Source organism: Lycorma delicatula, chromosome 10 (assembly GCF_047948215.1).
Source record: "Lycorma delicatula isolate Av1 chromosome 10, ASM4794821v1, whole genome shotgun sequence".
NCBI classification, from domain to species: domain Eukaryota; kingdom Metazoa; phylum Arthropoda; class Insecta; order Hemiptera; family Fulgoridae; genus Lycorma; species Lycorma delicatula.
Window position 1 is genome coordinate 37,878,241 of NC_134464.1, and position 5,779 is coordinate 37,884,019.

The window sequence follows — 5,779 nt, forward strand, 5'->3', positions numbered from 1 at the left end:
ATGGATAAAACTGTCATCACATTGTTCTTCTTGGTTAAACATAACATTGCAGATTGTGTGGCCTGAATTCCCATTATATTGATAGTAATTTTGTTCACAAAGCAAAACCTTCTGGTTTTTTATTTGATAAATTCTTGTGGGATGATAAAACTGATTTTGTTTACCAAAATGGAGTGAACAGTTTTTCTCTGAGGAATGTTTATAAAACACTAAGCTTGTAATCATTATTAATTACTTTTATGCCTAAATATTTTCTCGTATAATGTGTAAAGTCCAATTTGTGGGCTTTTTAAAAACATAACCTTTTAGGATAAAAAAAAAGTGCTTTCACATCATTATTGAGGCATACTTTATGAAAAAAGAAACTGTATAATCAGTTACCCCTCAGCTTATTTTACAATTAAAAGATTTAGTTTTACAGAAACAATATTGTTCTGTTGATGAATTTAAAAAAATACAATTATATGATTTATCTGCGTCCACTTCAACATGTACAGATATTAGTATATGCTCAAAATGATTTTCAGAAGCGATTTCATTACTGTTACTATTTTGTATTATTATTTCATTATTAATTTATTTACCTTAACGTCATTTCAGGTGTTTGATTAAATAATTAATATGAACTTTAAACACATCTATTTCGTTTATCAAATTTTATTTGATCAGAAAAAACATTTATTTATAAAGTAGCAAGTTAGATTCAATAATTTGTTATAAAAATTAACCTTACCAACAGTTTATATTATATCCCTAGCGTTTTGGGTCATTTCACAATCATCAGGAGATAGATTTTTTGAAATTAAAAACGTAAACAAAAAATAACAAAATATTATTAACAACACAAGGCGTCTTTGCAGTCAAGATAGGCAACTTGATAATTATTAATTTAAATAGATCATCTTCAAATTTTATATGTCCCTTTATTAATTTATTGTTGTAAAAATATATATAATTATTTTTGAGATTGCTGGTTTTATTAAAATCGTTGGAAAATCTAATATATAAATAGAATTATCCGGGATGTAATTATGTTTATTTTTAAAACTGTGTTTAACAGCCTTACTGTATACTATTAATATGTTGTTTAGCTCTAATAGAAAAAAAGGTTGATCATAACAATATATTGTTGACGGTAGTTTTCACGTTTTAAACTATACCAATCTTGTCTATCTAAGATATTTATTTCATTATTTTAGTAGAATCGTTATTGCGTATAAAATTTATGTTTAAAAAGTTAACTTAAAAAGTAATAGAACTTTAAATACATCTATTTTTGTTATATATTTTTTTCTTTAAATTGAGATTATACCAACCGGGTTGGTAGTGGTGTACGTGTCTTTGCATATCAGCTGATTTCGTAGTTGCGAGTTACAACTTTCACTTTGTTTTAGTGTGATTTGTATTACTCATTATTTTGGAAGTAATACCCTCCGTGATTCATGGAGACTACAGAAAAAAAATTAAAAATTGAGATCACATTATATAGATTGTGTATATCAAAGTTTTTTCCGTGATTTTCATAACCTATTCTGCTTGTGAAATTAAAAAAAATAAAATATTTGATTAAACAAGGCTAAAATGCTTCGTTTGTAAGTAACGGTTAATGAAAGATTTCGCTCGGGTTTCGGCAATCCCGGTGAAAGAGGTCGTACTGAAAATTTATAGGACAATAATGAAGGGGTATAATTAGTGATTTCTCTGGGTTTTTTACCTTAAAAATTGAATAGCTACCAAAACAGTATCTGCAATAGGTTTTAAGAAATCTGCGATGAAAATCAATAATTTAGAGTAAAGAACCCGTTATTATGTTTGATCTACAATAACTGTTAAGTGGGTAATAAACATGTAAAACCTTTAAATATAACTTGTAGAGAATGTAATTCTGAACATAATGGTGCAAGATAAGTCGAATGAAATAAAGAAAGTTTAGAAAAATTACAACTCAATTTATACAATAAATCGTACCTACCAGTTTATAACAAATATTCAAAACCAAGCCCACCAGTTTTAAAACCTCCCTTCTGTACTGCTTTTGTAGCTCTTTATAGTACTTCAGGGCTATCCTTAAGTTTCTCAGCAGCATCCATAATGCAAACAATTAATTCCTCACGAGTATGTATGTTTGTTTTATATATGATATTTCTCCTCTATCCCTAGATGCAAAAATCTAAAGGTGTTACAACAAATGTTCTTGGTGCCCAGAAATGTGGACCTCTACAACTGATCCATTTCTCAGTGAAATGATTGATACATTATCCATTAGGTTTTTTTATTTTATCTTTTTTTTTTAATGCAAGACAGAGGGAGTACAAGACTTATAAAAGATCTGATCATCGTGTTCAAGAATTAAGGAGCCAAATCATCCAATAACATCCATTTAGTTATTACATATGGCAGTCATAAACTTCATAACTAAATTTTATGATGGCTGTGCCATTATATTGATCGATATTACTGTGAAGTCAACTAACAAACTTTAAAAATTAAAAGTGTCAAGTACCATAAAACAATAAAAATAAATGAAGTACAGTCAAACTAAAAGAGAATGATGTGAAGTTAAAGCAAAATTAAGTAGGAACAAGTTTACAAGTTATTACAAAAGTAGAAGGCTATAGAAAGCCAAACGAATAAATTTAAAAGATAGAAATAATAAAGTCAATAGAGTCGATATATTAGAAGGAACGTGGAAGATAAAGGATGTAGTGAATGGTATCAAGAACTGAAATGTACAATCACAGTAACTATGTTGTGTACGCAAAAGACATGAGACCTGTGTTGGCTGTGTAAAATGAATCTGGTGAAGTACCATCAAGAATTTCAATAAAGTGTTTTTTTTCTATATAAAAGTAAAGAAACTCCTGGTTTCTTGTTCTTTGTACAAGAAACCAGGAGCATCAAGATGTATAACGGTTTTAGCGATTAGATATTGTAAATACCTAATTAATATATAATTCTTATCATCTGTATTTCTGTTTTTTTAACACTTGTATCTGCTTGAATTTTTATTCAGCTTCATTCCTGATGACCTAATATAATCATATGGAAAATCATTAGGAAATTATTTAAATATAAAATTATTGGTAAATAATTATAAATTGAATACAGAAAATCAATGTTTGAAGTAAAATGAAAAACATAATAGTATATGATTTTGAATCATGTTTTGTTTCATTATTAAACGTACTGTATTGTAATACTTAGTTTTATATTATGTAAAATTAATTTTTCTTTCACCATTGAAAGTAATATTGTTAATTATTATTGCAAGTACAATATTTTTTTACATTTATTTGATTAATTTCTTTCGGATTTTGTTGTATGTTAAATTTATATTAAGAAATATTTTATTAGTGAAAAACATTTATTAATTTTTATACTCTTTATTTATGTTAATTGTTATTTCTTCTACAAAACAAAAACTAAAAATATTTAAAGTGTTAATTACAAATATTTTGAAGAAAAACTTTCACTTTGCCCAACAAATATATTTTAAGATACTAAAACTTAATTTCTTGTTTATCAAAACAAGGGTTTGTTCTTATTTGTATTTATAATCATAAATGTGTAAAGACAATTGTAAATGTTTGATGGTCACTAATGTAGGGCTCCTTCCTGAGAAGAATAAGTTCAGAAAATATGAGATTTTTCTTTCTCAATTGATTTTATTTCAGAACATAATATAATTGGAAGAACTTAAATTATTCCTGATTGTAGCGTTTATTTTTTTTTGTACAATGAATGTTTTAAAATATTTTTGATGTTCTGACCAAGGTTTTACCATGGTTTCCCTTGGTTGTAAGGCAAATGCCAGAACACTTCATTTTGCTTCCATGGTTTGTGCTTAAATTTTTTTGAGTGCATATTATAATTTAATCAGAATAATAAAACAATATTTGTTTTGTTATAACACAAATTTGTTCAAAAATATTTAATAATAATAATGAACATGTTATAAAACCATACAGGTAATTATTTAAGTCTATTTATTCAACTTCACCTTGTATACCTTTATTTATTTACAGTTTTTCTATTTGAGTAGGTACTCAAAATATAATATAGCGCAAATAATTATACTTATCTCCATCGACTATTACATCTAAAAGTAAATGAGGGGCAGAACTTTCATCATTTCAACACTGTTGTGAGAACACCAAACAACTTTGTTTGACGTTGCCATTGCATGTATAGTACAGTAGCACCACATGAAACGTTAATGACTGTGTTGTTTACTTAAAATGTTACCGATAATTATCAATTTTCTAATCTTTTATCAATAATTACTGTTTATAGTAAGTAAACCAGGTTCATATACTATTCCTATAGTTCAACCTTTACAGGCCCTAATGTGTTTTATTCCATAATATTAAAAAATTGATTGTGGTTAATAAATGCATTTAAACCAAACCCAAATGAAAGAAATATCTTCATTTTGTAAGCTATTTTGATTAAAATGAAAATATTACAAAGGTAAATTTAATGCAAGTCACTTGAAGCATGCTGTATAAATTATGTTTTAAAATATTCACAACATTAATACTTAAATAGCTAGAAAATAATTTTTTTAACAACCCACTTATTTATTTTGATCACAACTTCTAAATAAAAACAACTTCTCCAGCAAAAATGATGAAAATTGATATTACAGCTAATAACTGATTTAGATTGTTTATTAACCCTACAATGCATGAATTTTCAAATTTAAAAAAAAATGTGTAATTTGTCGGAAAAATAAATAAAAAATAAAAAATTGGGTTTTTAAATTATTTAGAAATTTTTTTTATATGGCTGACAAACGGCTATTTTATGCATTTTGAACCATCTATTAAGTTCTAAATTATTTATATGTTGTTTATACTGTTCATTTTCAGCAATGTAATTAAAAATATGCAATTTTAATAAATTTGAAAAAATAAAAAACGAAATATAAATATACAAATAAAAATGTTAATATTTTCAAAAGATGAATCTCAAATTATTTTTATTTTTAATTATTTTTTAGTTTTTAACAGATGTTCGATGCCTATAATCAAAGACTTTAAGTAAAAACACTTTTTAAAAAATTAATACTCTATTTTTGATAAGCCACAAGCTAATGTTTTAAAATGATTTATACTGAAATTATTTAACATTATAACTATCCTTTAGCAAACACAATTATTATTCTCTAATCACTTGTACATTATCTACACAAATAAACAGTCTTATTATGTTCATCAGTACAACATTTCATAAAACAATTATTATTGTTATTGAAACACAAATAAAGTAAACACTGTGTACTTCACTCTTGTAAATCCTTTACAATTTGGAATTTTACATTTTTATTTTTTGATATGTGCAGGCCAGTGTTCATATTTATCCAAACGATCATCAGTTGGAGTATCAGTTGAAGATTTTAATCTTTTCTTTGCTGGAACTAGTATGACCTTTAGTCGATTTTTTATTTATACCGATTTTACGTAATAATTAAGCTATCTCCAGTCTGAAAGCAAATGATAACAGGGTTTTTTCTTTACTACTGGTACCTTGATCTTCTGAAACTCTACTGTATAACAAGATATTTACAACATTTATATCGATTGTATGATAAAACAAACTATAGTATCATTTTTTTGTTCTCATCACAATTCATCCTCGCCCATTTGAACTATTCATTAAGTCCATTCCACCCACGTATTTATGTCACGTTCACGTATGGACAAGGTACCTATTTATGGGACTTAGTTTTCCTATTATAACGCACAAAATTCTTCACAGGTTGGGTTCCGACAAACGA

General features: G+C 26.3%; 1 long non-coding RNA gene across 2 annotated transcripts in view; it reads right to left on the minus strand.

Moving 5' to 3' along the window:
• Nucleotides 1–5,239: 5,239 nt before the first annotated feature.
• The window catches only part of LOC142331452 (uncharacterized), a 27,446-nt gene continuing 26,906 nt past the window's right edge, over nucleotides 5,240–5,779 (minus strand). For both annotated transcript variants that reach the window (XR_012757997.1, XR_012757998.1), the window contains exon 3: nucleotides 5,240–5,779. This exon is cut by the window's right edge and continues 116 nt beyond it. This is a non-coding gene — a long non-coding RNA (uncharacterized LOC142331452).